Consider the following 15,114-nt stretch of genomic DNA (forward strand, 5'->3'; position numbering starts at 1 on the left):
CGTCTTTTCCCATGGTAGACGCCGGTGTCGGCAAGCCGAAGGCACAAAAACAGAAGCTTTGTCGCCTTGGGGTACACAAGTGTTATTTCACCTGTACTGCTCGTTCCTCTCTGGTGTCATGCCGTGCACACGGCTGCACCTAAACGCATGGTTTCGGATGCATGACCCTAACGGAGAAATTACTCTAGATTAGTGTTATTTTCTCCAGATGGAGCGCAGCGTCCTTGCGGCCTTTGCTTCGCCGTGCGCTAGAATTAGCGTTATTTTCTCCAGATGGCGCGCAACGTCCTCACGGGCTTTGCTTCGACGTGCGCCCATCACCCAGAGTCCGTGCGTCTGCGCACCCGCGTCTGCTAGTTGGTCTCTATGTGCGCACCGCCGGCGGAGAGAATATATGCGTACAGGACGCGCGCGCTATGGCGCGCGCGCGTCAAGGCGACCGGAACAGCCATGAGGAGAGCAAAGCTTTAAAAATAATTGTTCTTCTTTGTTCTTGCTTGCTGTTGTATATGCAATTGCAAAAAAAAATGGCTAGTAAATGCGCCAAAATAGAAGTTCAAAGTAGCCAGAAAGTAGCCAAGGAGCCAACGTGAAATTTTCATCGCCAGACGGGGTCGAAAAGTAGCCAATTTGGCGCAAAGTAGCCACCAACGGCAACCCTGCGTGCGTCTATTCGTCGTACAAAAATCCCTCACGTGACCTGATCCTAGGTGCCTAGGGACAGAATCGTTTAGGGATTTTTGAGAAGGCGCGATGCTGGCGCCGAGCGACGCCGTGGCGTGCAGCGTTTTTAGATCTCTTTCAGTTTGAAAGCTCCGGCGCGCGGAGTGTCGCCTTTCTGTTTCCTGCCGCGTGGTGGCGCTCGCCACTATAGTGTACTAGAATAATTATTCTAGTACACTATACTCGCCACATTGTTTGCCTATGTTTGCATCCGACCGGCCCGGTCCACCCCTATCGTCGCCGCCGCTGCAGCCGCCTTGTCAAAGTAGCAAGCAGTGGTTTCGTTCACGTGTGCGTGCTTAGGCTGTGTGGTACAGTCGTGAATTTCACACAAATATTCCGACTGCTTAGTCTGTGCACACCTATAAAGACCGGTCTTCGTGCAAGTGTGGAGGGTGCACCGAGTGCTGTGCTTGTAGGTGTTCAAGACACACCTAAAAACGTTGGTGGCGTGTTCGTCCTGGGCGTGATCGTTCTCTGGACCGCGCGTTGTTCAACATTGCTCATGTGATTGTACACCCGTGAGCAAAAGTATACGGACCACGGGAGCGCGTGCCAAACTGCATCGACGCGCCGTCTACCGACGCGGTGCCTGCTGTCGAGAGGACCGCTAGAGCAGCGGTGCGCATGCGCATCCCATCATATCTGCTGGCCTGACATGTAGCTTTGCCTGACGTGGTTATGGTGCTCGTAGACTAAACGTCCACTGGGCGTCGTGTTCGCTGCTCCGTCGCATCTGCAGGGCCATTGTTTTACGCAGCGGCTGCGGCTGGGCTGGCACGCGCGTCCGCCGCGCTTCGCTTTCATTCTTTCTTTGGAGAAAATATCGCACGCTGCCCTGCCTTCTTTGATGCCTTTAGATGACTCGCATAAAGTGGCCTTCTGCGGCTTTGTGTTATCTCGAACTGTTCCAATGCTTGCTGCCGCAGGTAGAAGCAAGGTTTTGCAATCGGTGTCCGCCGCCGCGTTAAGAAGTAGAACTGAGCTGAGCTGAGTAGAACTGAGCGGCACCGTACTGCCTTTATTTCTTCAAACCCTTCAACAAGGTTTGAACAAGAAATGCACGCGAGGGTACCACTACAGACAGCAACGGCAACGCTGACACATGCGCGAGAATATAAAATCAGGTGCTGCTGGGCGGTGCACGCTGCCGTGAAGTTCCAATTACGGTTGCCCCCTTGCGAATCGGGTCGGGGTGACCATCGACAGACTGCCGTCTTGAGGGCACTTAGGACGAGCCAACGTGTTGCTGTTATTTTCGGCGATTATAATTTTCACAACTGTATGCACGATTTCACTACGCTGACAATTTTCCATAGGCGGCGATGACGCCTCGAAGGTACCGTGGTATCCACTCGTAACGCGATGCCACGAGGAGATCCAGACCAGTGATTCAGCTCGGTCACCCCGACCCGATTCGCAAGGGGGCAAGCGTAATTGGAACTTCACGGCAGCGTGCACCGCACAGCTGCACCTGATTTTATATTCTCGCGCACGTGTCAGCGTTGCCGCTGCTGTCTGTAGTGGCACCCTCGCGTGCATTTCTTGTTCAAACCTTGTTGAAGGGTTTGAAGAAATAAAGGCAGTACGGTGCCGCTAATTTCTTCTTTTGGCATCCTAATGCTTGCGGAGCATAGTAGCCCCTGCAGCTCAGTTCTACTTCTTAACGCGGCTGCGGACACAGATTGCAAAACCTTGCTTCTACCTGCGGCAGCAAGCATTGGAACAGTTCGAGATAACACAAAGCCGCAGAAGGCCACTTTGTGCGAGTCATCTAAAGGCATCAAAGAAGGCAGTGCAGCGTGCGATATTTTCTCCAAAGAAAGAATGAAAGCGAAGCGCGGCGGACGCGCGTGCCAGCCCAGCCGCAGCCGCTGCGTAAGGCCCAGATGCGACGGAGCAGCGAAAACGACGCCCAGTGGACGTTTAGTCTACGAGCACCACAGCGACGTCAGGCATAGCTACATGTCAGGCCAGCAGATATGATGGGACGCGCATGCGCACCGCTGCTCTAGCGGCCCTCTCGACAGCAGGCACTGCGTCGGTAGACGGCGCGTCGATGCAGTTTGGCACGCGCTCCCGTGGCCCGTATACTTGTGCTCACGGGTGTACATTCTAGTACACTAGCAGAAATAAAATTTGTATGTCGAGATACGCTGGAATTTTTGACGCGAGCTCGTAAACGGCTTGCCGTCGTCGTCGCACATGGCGATCTAGTAACGAGCGACAACCAGTGGCGCAAGCAGATTGGACAGAGTGTCCCGCCTGTTTGCAGCGGCAGTCGCCGTTAAAGATGAGCAACATGCATTGCGAAGCAATCGGGTGAACCAGGCATCTGCTGCCGCAGCCAACACAGCGACATGGACTACCCGGCATTTTAGCGTTAACTCCTTTCCAACCTGCACGTTACTTTTCTTTCGGGGGCCGCTAATGTGTGGCTCGCACTTAGTGTCCCACATTGCCTCAATATGGACAAGTCGCTTTCGCGGGCATCACCTTCATCAGCCACTTTTGCGGGCCTTTCCACCCAACTTCATACACGTCGGACCATGTAAGCACGTATGCCGGTCTCCGTTCATGCTTAATCGCAGCCGAGAAAGGCCACATGCGCAATTTTACCATGGCTGCAGCAGGAAAGGGTGAACGGGGGGCACGAATCACGGTGCGTAAATTACGAGTCTGTGTCGCTGTACAGACTGAAGGAGCAAATGCTTGCTTCGAGAGGCTGCTTTCCGATGCAACTGATCAGGCCACCACATCAGAGAAGCATAACACGGCGACCGTAATCAAATGAGATAACAGCAAAAATAAACGGCAATCATTCACCACATAGTGTTCAGACAATACATTATACATTGGCTACAAACCATTTGCAACAGTGAGCATTCACATACACGGGTCTCTTAGGATACATTCAGCTGCCTACTTACAGGCATAATGCTTGCCTTCGTCGCATGTGGTGGTCTGGCAACGAGCGACAACCAGCAGCAGAAACAGATTGGACAGTGTGTCCCACCTGTTTGCAGCGACATTCGCCATTAAAGATGAACAACTTGCATTGCGAAGCAATCGGGTGACGCAGGCATCTGCTGCTGCAGCCTACACAGCGACAAGGACCACCCGGCATTTTAGTGTTGACTCCTTTACAACCTGCACGTGACTTTTGTTTCGGGGGCCGCTAATGTGTGGCTCGCACTTGGTGTCCCACATTGTCTCAATATGGACAAGTCGCTTTCGCGGGCATCCCCTTCATCAGCCACTTTTGCGGGCCTTTCCACCCAACTTCACACACGTCGGACCATGTAAAAACGTGTGCTGGTCTCCATTCGTGCTTAATCGCAGCCGGGAAAGGCCACAGGCACAATTTGTCCATGGCTGCAGCAGGGAAAGGCTGAACGGGGAGCACGAATCACGGTGTGTGTAAATTGGGAGCCACTGTCGCTGTGTGGACTGGAGGAGCAAATGCTTACTTCGAGAGACTGCTTCCGAATGCAACTGACCTGGCCGCCATATTTGAAAAACATAACACGGCGACCGTAACCAAGTAAGATAACAGTGATATTAAACAGCAATCAATCAATGCATGAGGTTCAGAGAATACATTATACATTGGCTACGAACCATATGGCAACAGTCACGGGTCTCTTAGGATATGGCATATGGCACGGGTCTCTTAGGATACATTCAGCCGCCTACTTACAGGCATAATGCTTGCCTTCATCGCATATGGTGGTCTGGTAACGAGCGACAACCAGCAGTACTAACAGATTGGACAGAGCGTCGCACCTGTTTGAACCGACAGTTGCCGTTGAAGATGAGCACCTTCCATTGCGAAGCAATCAGGTGACACAGGCATCTGCTGCCGCAACCAACACAGCGAAATGGAATATCCGGCATTTTAGCGGTAACTCCTTTCCAATCTGCACGTTTCTTTTCTGTCGAGGGCCGCTAATGTGTGGCTCACATTTGGTGTCCCACTTTGTCTCAATATGAACAAGTCGCTTTCGTGGGCATCACCTTCGGCAGCCATCCTTGCGGGCCTTTCCACCCATGTGGCTATCAACTTCAAACACGTCGGACCATGTAAGCACGTATGCTGGTCTCCGTTCATGCTTAATTGCGACCGAGAAAGGCCGCAGGCACAATTTGCCCATGGCTGCAGCAAAAAAGAACGAACGGGAGCACCAGTTACGGTGCGTGTATACTGGGAGTCTATGTCACTGTGCGGACCGCAGGAGCAAATGCTTACCTCGAGAGACTGCTTACCGATGCAACTGACCAGGCCCCCACATCCGAGAAAGGTAACACGGCGAACACAACCAAGTGGGGCAGAAAAACCAGATTCTACAATGAATCATTCAGTGTAGCTTGCGCAAAGACCCAGGTTATCGAGGAAGAAGAACAATCATCAACGAGACTAGGAATATGGAAAATGAGAAAGCTTGCATTCAAGAGAGAAGCCACTCTGCTCTGGAAGCATTGAAGGCCAAAAACATCAAGAAAAGTAAAATGGTGCATAGCAAACGGTGCGTAGGTTAATGCAAGACACATGTCGTTGTTGCATCAGCTATTTCAGAAGAGGAATTGTGCATGACAATTAACATACACTAAAAGGCACTGCTACAGATATGTTATGCTACTAGACAGTGACTGGTATCAAGTATCAGCGAAGAATCGGTTGACCTTTAGGTTTGGATGAGGATGAATGATCTCTAACGAGAATGGGCAATGAAAAAGCTTGCATTTCTAGCAGGAAAATTACACTTGGCACAAATGGAATTGACATGGCCAGGAAGATGATTAAGGGCAAACTTACGGAACTCTTTTGGCCAGTGACGTCCGTGCTTGATCAGAAGTTTCAGGTGCATCTAAAGACGAAGAATTTCTGTAAAGTCCTTTTTGAGTTACCTGGACGACTCAGCCAATTTGTCCATGCTGGTGGAACGGTGGCTGAAGCTCTTTTCAGTCTTGGCACAGTGTTCTGCAGACTTGGTATCTCATGCAAATTCTTCTGCATGCGCTTCTTTGTTCATGCTGTAAAAGCCTTGCAAATTCGGCTCCAGTCCCTTTCTGTTGGTGTGAATAGGAGCTCCTGTGATGACCAAGATATGCTTGGCATGGACTGTGTTGGGGCAGAACGGTGATGCATGAGATACAGCACAGATTAGCCAAACTATAGTGAACTAGAAGGGGGTAGTGGGGTCAGGGAGAGCCCGCGGGTGTGGCATCTCACGTCGACGCCGCCAGATGGCGCCACTAGAGCATGGGCTGTACGGAACGCGAAACTGAGCATTTTCAACGTAGAGAAAGCCGTGTGCGCCTCGTGTCACGCCGAAAAAAGAAAGCGCGCAGCTCCGTGGCATGTTTTCTGAAAACTTCATGTGAAATTAAGACAAGGCGCAGAGAAAGGTGGAAAGACAGACGTTCTTCAAGCTTGCGTGAAAATAAAGCTGACCCAACGAGTGCAGACTAACGGCCGCACAACGATGCGACTGATTTCTAAACTAAAAGCTCGCGAACACCGTAAAGGAGGTAATTATGTGAATAGGTAAATTGCTTAATTCATTTGCCATGAACACTTTTTATACAGGTCAGGACCCAATTGCATTCACAAGTTCAAGTGAGCCAAACAAGTGCGGCGCGTGTACTAACACATTCGGAACAGAGGCCAGATATGATGAGGTTTTATTCCTTTAACTGCGATTTTGTTTACGAAAGCATATATCCACTGAAAGCTAGGGAGTAAATCCTATGGTGATCCCACTATTATGCGGTCGTAGTGGTTACCAGGGATAGCGAAATTTCGTAACACAGCAAAATAAAGGGAACTCGTGGTAGCCACATCATCATCATCATCATCATCAGCCTGGTTACGCCCACTGCAGGGCAAAGGCCTCTCCTATACTTCTCCAACAACCCCGGTCATCTACTAATTGTGGCCATGCCATGCCTGCAAACTTCTTAATCTCATCCGCCCACCTAACTTTCTGCCGCCCCCTGCTACGCTTCCCTTCCCTTGGGATCCAGTCCGTAACCCTTAATGACCATCGGTTATCTTCCCTCCTCATTACATGTCCTGCCCATGCCCATTTCTTTTTCTTGATTTCAACTAAGATGTCATTAACTCGCGTTTGTTCCCTCACCCAATCTGCTCCTTTCTTATCCCTGAACGATACACCTATCATTCTTTCCATAGCTCGTTGTGTCGTCCTCAATTTGAGTAGAACCCTTTTAGTAAGCCTCCAGGTTTCTGCCCCGTAGGTGAGTACTGGTAAGACACAGCTATTATATACTTTTCTCTTGAGGGATAATGGCAACCTGCTGTTCATGATCTGGGAATGCCTGCCAAACGCACCCCAGCCCATTCTTATTCTTCGGATTATTTCCGTCTCATGATCCGGATCCGCCGTCACTACCTGCCCTAAGTAGATGTATTCCCTTACGACTTCCAGTGCATCGCTGCCTATTGTAAATTGCTGTTCTCTTCCGAGACTGTTAAGCATTACTTTAGTTTTCTGCAGATTAATTTTTAGACCCACTCTTCTGCTTTGCCTCACCAGGTCAGTGAGCATGCATTGGAATTGGTCCCCTGAGTTACTAAGCAAGGCAATATCATCAGCGAATCGCAAGTTACTAAGGTATTCTCCATTAACTTTTATCCCCAATTCTTCCCAATCCAGGTCTCTGAATACCTCCTGTAAACACGCTGTGAATAGCATTGGAGATATCGTATCTCCCTGCCTGACGCCTTTCTTTATTGGGATTTTGTTGCTTGCTTTATGGAGGACTACGGTGGCTGTGGAGCCGCTATAGATATCTTTCAGTATTTTTACATACGGCTCGTCTACACCCTGATTCCGTAATGCCTCTATGACTGCTGAGGTTTCGACAGAATCAAACGCTTTCTCGTAATCAATGACAGCTATATATAAGGGTTGGTTACAATCCGCACATTTCTCTATCACCTGATTGATAGTGTGAATATGATCTATTGTTGAGTAGCCTTTACGGAATCCTGCCTGGTCCTTTGCTTGACAGAAGTCTAAGGTGTTCCTGATTCTATTTGCGATTACCTTAGTAAATAGTTTGTTGGCAACGGACAGTAAGCTGATAGGTCTATAATTTTTCAAGACCTTGGCGTCCCCTTTCTTATAGATTAGGATTATGTTAGCATTCTTCCAAGATTCCGGTACACTCGAGGTCATGAGGCATTGCGTATACAGTGTGGCCACTTTCTCTAGAACAATCTGCCCACCATCCTTCAACAAATCTGTTGTTACCTGATCCTCCCCAGCTGCTTTCCCCCTTTGCATATCTCTCAAGGCTTTCTTTACTTCTTCCGGCGTTACCTTTGGGATTTCGAATTCCTCTGGACTAATTTCTCTTCCATTATCGTCGAGGGTGCCACTGGTACTGTATAAATCTCTATAGAAATCCTCAGCCACTTGAACTATCTCATCCATATTAGTAATGATATTGCCGGCTTTGTCTCTTAACGCATACATCTGATTCTTGCCAATTCCTATAGTTTCTTCTTCACTGTTTTTATGCTTCCTCCATTCCTGAGAGCATGTTCAATTCTATCCATATTATACTTCCTTATGTCAGCTCTCTTACGCTTGTTGATTAACTTCGAAAGTTCTGCCAGTTCTATTCTAGCTGTAGGGTTAGATGCTTTCATACATTGGCGTTTCTTGATCAGATCTTTCGTCTCCTGCGATAGTTTGCTGGTATCCTGCCTAACGGAGTTGCCACTGACTTCCATTGCACACTCCTTAATGATGCTCACAAGATTGTCGTTCATTGCTTCAACACTAAGGACCTCTTCCGGAGTTAAAGCCGAATACCTGTTCTGTAGCTTGATCTGGAATTCCTCTATTTTCCCTCTTACCGCTAACTCATTAATCGGCTTCTTATGTACCAGTTTCTTCCGTTCCCTCCTCAGGTCTAGGCTAATTCGAGTTCTTAACATCCTGTGGTCACTGCAGCGCACCTTGCCGAGCACGTCCACATCTTGTATGATGCCAGGGTTAGCGCATAGTATGAGGTCTATTTCATTTCTAGACTCGCCGTTCGGGCTCCTCCAGGTCCACTTTCGGCTGTCCCGCTTGCGGAAGAAGGTATTCATTATCCTCATATTATTCTGTTCTGCAAACTCTACTAATAACTCTCCCCTGCTATTCCTAGTGCCTATGCCATATTCCCCCACTGCCTTGTCTCCAGTCTGCTTCTTGCCTACCTTGGCATTAAAGTCGCCCATTAGTATAGTGTATTTAGTTTTCACTCTACCCATCGCCGATTCCACGTCTTCATAGAAGCTTTCGACTTCCTGGTCATCATGACTGGATGTAGGGGCGTAGACCTGTACAATCTTCATTTTGTACCTCTTATTAAGTTTCACAACAAGACCTGCCACCCTCTCGCTAATGCTATAGAATTCCTGTATGTTACCAGCTATATTCTTATTAATCAGGAATCCGACTCCTAGTTCTCTTCTCTCCGCTAAGCCCCGGTAGCACAGGACGTGCCCGCTTTTTAGCACTGTATAGGCTTCTTTCGGCCTCCTAACTTCACTGAGCCCTATTATATCCCATTTACTGCCCTCTAATTCCTCCAATAGCACTGCTAGACTCGCCTCACTAGATAACGTTCTAGCGTTAAACGTTGCCAGGTTCAAATTCCAATGGCGGCCTGTCCGGAGCCAGTGATTCTTAGCACCCTCTGCTGCGTCGCAGGTATGACCGCCGCCGTGGTCAGTTGCTTCGCAGCTGCTGGGGACTGAGGGCCGGGGTTTGATTGTTGTGTTCATATACACGTCACTTCCCCCCAGGTTAAATAACGCGAGACATCGAAGCGCAATAAACTAGTTTTAGCAAAAAAGAAGCGACCAGTCTGAGTGCACGAACGAATGAATCCGTGCCGCTATGCACTCGAAAATACCGGTAAAAATTTTAAATCTAGGCCAGAGGTCACGTGAAAGATCGATGATGCTGAACGCTATTGCGTTTATAATGACGAAGAAACAATAAACTTACTTACAAAGAGTGCAATATCTAATTAGCAATGATAATTTCGCCCTCTTCTTTATGTAATAATAATGCTTCGGTAATTGTAAGAGAAAGTTTGTAAGATAACATGGCTGGATGGATGAATGGATGGATGATTGAGGCTCAACCCTTTGAATCGGGCGGCGGCGGCGCGCGCCACATAGCCTTTAATGGTTCTATATGCATGCATACCAATGTATTTACTCCTTTACGGCCTTTACTGAGGCCGTTGATATTATTCACCAATCAGATAGTCTTCGTTTAGTTATTTCTACCTGTTCAAAGTCTATTCTACTTTCACTGCCTTTAAAACCCAAAGCTTTGAATAGTTCCCCATTAGATTCAACTTCAGGGTGAAGTTGTTTACAAGCAAGTATTAGGTGTTCAGCCGTTTCCTCCTCCTCTCCACACGCCTCGCGCACCCAATCTATCTCCTGGTATCTGGCTCGGTACGTTTTAGTCCGCAGTACACCTGTCCTGGATTCAAACAACAATGAGCTTCCCTTAGAGTTATCGTAAATATTTTCTTTGGCTATTTCTTGCTTAAACGTCCTGTATGTCTCCAATGCCGATTTGGTTTGCATCTCTGTACTCCACATACCCCTCTCTGTCTCCTTAACCTTTTTCTTGACAGTCCTTACTTGTCCCCCCGCTACTGCCCAAGTATTTGCTTGTCAATTTTCTAGTTCGCTTCCTCCACCTCGTGTCAACATTCCTCGTGTATAAGTAACTGAAAACCTTCCTAGCCCACCGAATTTCCCCCATTTTTCTCAATCGCTCCTCAAATGCTATCTTGCTACTAGCCTCTCTGCCCTCGAAAGAAGACCATCCCAGATCCCCCTGCACTCCAAGATTTGGTGTCTTGCCATGTGCTCCCAGAGCGAGCCTACCCACACCACGTTGCCTAATTTCCAACTGTTGCCGGGTCTCTGTTCTAATACATAGAACTGCATTGGCAAAAGTTAGGCCTGGTACCATTACCCCCTTCCATATATCCCTCGTACTAGCTTATACCTCGTACCTATTGTAGTTCCACAGTGCCCTACTCTTCATAATCGCTGTACTTCTGTTACCTTTAGTCGTTAGATATTTTTCGTACTCTGTCAGATACTCAGTGCCATTATTTATCCACACCCCAAGGTACTTGTATTTATCGACTATCTCCAGCGTGGCCTCCTGTATCTTATGCTCGCCACAAATGTTATCATTAAAAATCATGACTGCTGATTTTTCTTTGCTAAACTTCAAGCCTAATGTGTCTCCTTCTGTACCACATATGTCCATAAATTAATTCCTGCAGATCTTCTGCATTGTCAGCCATTAATACAATATCATATCCGCATACACCAGTCCTGGTAATGACTGTTCAATCAGTTTTCCCTGTTTGAAAAATGATAGGTTGAAGCCGAGTCCGCTTTGCTGTATTTTGGCCTCTAAACCTTGTAGGTACAGCATAAACATCAGAGGTACGTGACAATGGGCACCCCTGCCTAAGCCCCCGCCGAATCATTACAGGCTCCGAAACCTGCTTTTCCCATTGTATAATCACCCGGTTACCTTTATAGATATCTTTTAAGAAATTGGCTACTCCATCTTGCACTCCTAAAGTTTCCAGAATGCCCCACAAGCCCTCTTGAAGTACACTGTCATAGCTAGGCTCCCTTGATGTCCAAAAAAGCCAGCCATAGGGGTCTGTGTTCCTTTTCAGCTATTTCAATGCACTGTGTTAGCGAGAACAGATTGTCTTCTAGCCTCCTATGCTTCCGGAACCCATTTTGTAGCTCTCCAAGTACCCCCTCGTTCTCTACCCATGCCTGCAGTCTTTCCTTTATAATCTGCATAACCACCCTGTAAACCACTGACGTCATTTTTATAGGCCGGTAGTTATTTATGTCAGCTTTGTCCCCCTTTTCCTTATATATCATTCTCATCCTACTTAGCCTCCATTCGTCAGGTACTTTACCATCCACTAGCATTTTGCTCACCACCTCCCTCAATGCTTTCTTAGATTTCGGGCCCAATTTCTTTATTAACGTAATTGGAATATTACCATCGGGACCTGCCGATGTGCTACTTGATACCCTCTTCTCAGCCCTTTCCCACTCTTTTTGTCCAAGCGAAAGCAGTGGGTTGACCGGGCTATCCCTCTCCGACGTACTGCATGTACCATTTCTCTGTTTTGTAAATTTTTCCCTCATCATGGTTCCTATATGCTCCATTACATCCTCTCCTTCTAACCGCAGTACCTTGAGCTGTTACTATATACCTCTGCTCTAGGCTTGTCCTATTACCCAAGGAGTTCAGATGTTGCCAGAATTTTCTAGCTGCCTGTTTATCTTTTTTATTGCTTATTTTTGACAGCCATTGGGACCCTTTTGTCTTGATTGTCTCGTTGGTCAAATAGGATGCTTCCCTTTTGCATTTTATGTAGTTTACCCATTTCCTCTCTACTTCTGCTTCAGGTTCTCCCTTACTTTTGGAATACCTGTGTTCCCTGGAGGCTTCCTGACGTTTCTTTATGGCCTTCTTAACCTCTTCATCCCACCAGCTCTTGAGTTTTCGTATCCCTTGCCTTGTTTTCCTGACTCGCGCATTACCTAGCTCACGCTCAAATAGTCTCATTAACTTTGGGTAAGTCCAATCAGTTTCAGTACCCTCTAATACTTCCTCTTCAATTTGTTTGGCCGCTATTTCCACTTGGTCTTCTGAGTAAAAAATCACGTCTGGCGTTTCCTCGCGCGTCGTTCGTGCTTTAGTTTCCCTCTTAAAATTCAACTTGATACGTTTGTGGTCGCTACCTATACTTCTGGAGCCCTGTTCATCTATAATCATGGCTCCTATTCTATAGTACATCCTATGTGACATTAACGCATAATCTATTGTCGAGTATCGACCCCCTACCTCCCATGTTATGATCCCGTCACACTTTTCAGTAGAGTTACAGACAACTAAGTTAAGCCTCTCACACATATCCAGCAGCATGTTACCTGTGGAGTCTGTGTACCCATCCATATCTTCAACATGCGCATTCATGTCTCCTAATACAATTGGTTCACATCCTTTTCCTAGCTCATTGATGTGCGCGCGCTGCTATACAGTCCAACATTTTTTTGTTTTCCTCTGCAGCATTTGATCCTGTCCAAAGGTATACAAAGCCTAGAAGTGTTTTCGCCCCTGCTACTTTTCCTTTTAGCCATAAATTCTCCTTGCATTCCTGTTTGACCCTTTGCCAATTAGTATTTTTATGAATGAGTGCTCCAATTCCCCCACCCTTTCTGCTACCCTGCACTCTGTTGCAGTATTCCCATGCATAATCAGGGTTACAGGGCGGTTGTTCCATGTCCCTCAGATGTGTCTCTACAAACCCATAAACCATTAAGTTCTCCTGTCTTAGTTGTTCTTCGATTTCCTCCCATTTTAGCCTATTTCTGCCACCTTGCATGTTAATTAATGAACCCTATGTCTGACTTAATTTGGCTCTTGCGCTTATTCCTGTCACCTCTCCTACAGTACCGATGTTTGCGTGTTTGTGGCTCCTGCCTCGAATCGGCCACGCCTACACTGCTTCTTTCAGGGCTCTGGGTCCCTTTGCCTAATTGCGCTAATTACGGCGCCTCTAGCGGAAAATGTTCAAACTAACGTAAGCATCCCAAAGTGATTTTACTATATTGGTATTGTTAGCAGCAGCGCGCGGTCGATTTTTTCGCCCTCTGTGGCCATTTGAGAGTGTGCGGGCCATAGAGTTTCCTACAAAAACCTCGGCGCGTAGCAACATGGCGGCGCTCTTGCGTTTCCCGATTTCAATGCATGGCCTATGACCTGAACATCGCCCCCGAGGGCTCCGTGGTCGCTGCGCATGCGTTAGCTGAGAGAAGGTGAGAAAGGAGGACAAGTTGACTTTACCGGATTTGACGTCACATTATTGTTTGTTTTTGCTTTTATGAAATAACTACTCTCGAACTCAGACGGCATGGCTTGCGTCTCGTTCGCGCGCGTACGTATGGATACAGTGGCTAGAATAGGGAAGTGTGGCGACCAGCACGGAGCGCCTACGAAACGCAGTGAAGCCGCCCACAGGGGAGCCGCGAGGGGGCGCGCGCTGACGTTTACACGTCGCCCGGTGCGAGTTGCGCCGGCTCTGCTGCTTCAGCAACGCCACGCGCCCTGACCTATGGGAAGTAGTACTCGTTTCTTTTTCTGCTGCAGCAAGTTAAAAACGTAGAAGAGCGCACGCACAAGCCACTTGCCGGCTCAAAGCCTAGCTGTCACTTTACACTCAAACTATTGAGAAACTGAAGAGAAAAATGCAGAACTTGAAAAGGGCGTCCTCGCAGACCGGTTACACGCCCTTCCACCGAAGCAAAGACTTGCTGTTATGCAATGCTTTCAAGCTGCTCGTCAAAAATCAACGAAAGGTAAGTAGTACAATCCGGACTGGTTGCTGGATTGCGTAATAATGCTAATGAAAAACTCGAGGCTCGACGAGCATGTCGGGCGGGAAGGCATACTCATCCTTCCAAGCGGAAGCTGTTTGAAGGTGCACATGCGGAAATACAAGGATGGGTTTGGCCTCAACCCTGCTATGTCCACAGGCATTGAAAGAAAAACCAAATATATGGAGGAATTCAAGTGCCATGGTGGCCTGATTGTGGACGAAATGAAGCTGTCAGAGTTTTTGAATGTTGGCGCAGGAGGGAAAGTAGAAGGAGTGGTGGACTTGGGGAAAATTCACATTGGAAAATGACAAACATCTTCCCTGCAATCACGGTCTTGTGATCATGTTTCAACCTTTCACTGGTTCCTAGCTGGCACCAGATATTCGGCGTTTTCGCTTCCAGGGGAGATGTGAAGGCTGCTTTTGTGCAAGATCTTAACAGAAGCCGTGTAGCTCGCAGAAAAGGCTGGGCTTAGGGTAGATTATATCACTGCGGACGGAGCTTCATGGAACCGTTCAATGTGGCGGCTTTTTGTGATTTCTGGCTCCTCGACGTCCATAAAACCATCTGCACCATATATCCTGTTGACACTGGAAGACGCCTCTTCATTTCGGATTTTCCGAGCCGGATAACATGCGTTCGAAATGGCCTTCTCAAAGCAAGGTGCAAAAGGCCTGAAGGGTCTATTTATACTGAGCACATCAGAGCAGCACAGATAGAGGATAAGTGTCCACTTACCCTTAAAGTGATGCCGAAGATCACTCTTGCTCAGGTGATACCTAACAACTTTGAAAAGATGAAGGTAAACCTGGCATTGCACCTTTTCATTCCCTAGGTTCTTCGGGGCCTGTTTTTCCACAAGAAGCAATTAAAGGAGCACTGGGGTGACTCCGCACCAAGTCAAGCCT

Source organism: Dermacentor variabilis, unplaced genomic scaffold (assembly GCF_050947875.1).
Source record: "Dermacentor variabilis isolate Ectoservices unplaced genomic scaffold, ASM5094787v1 scaffold_26, whole genome shotgun sequence".
NCBI classification, from domain to species: Eukaryota; Metazoa; Arthropoda; class Arachnida; order Ixodida; family Ixodidae; genus Dermacentor; species Dermacentor variabilis.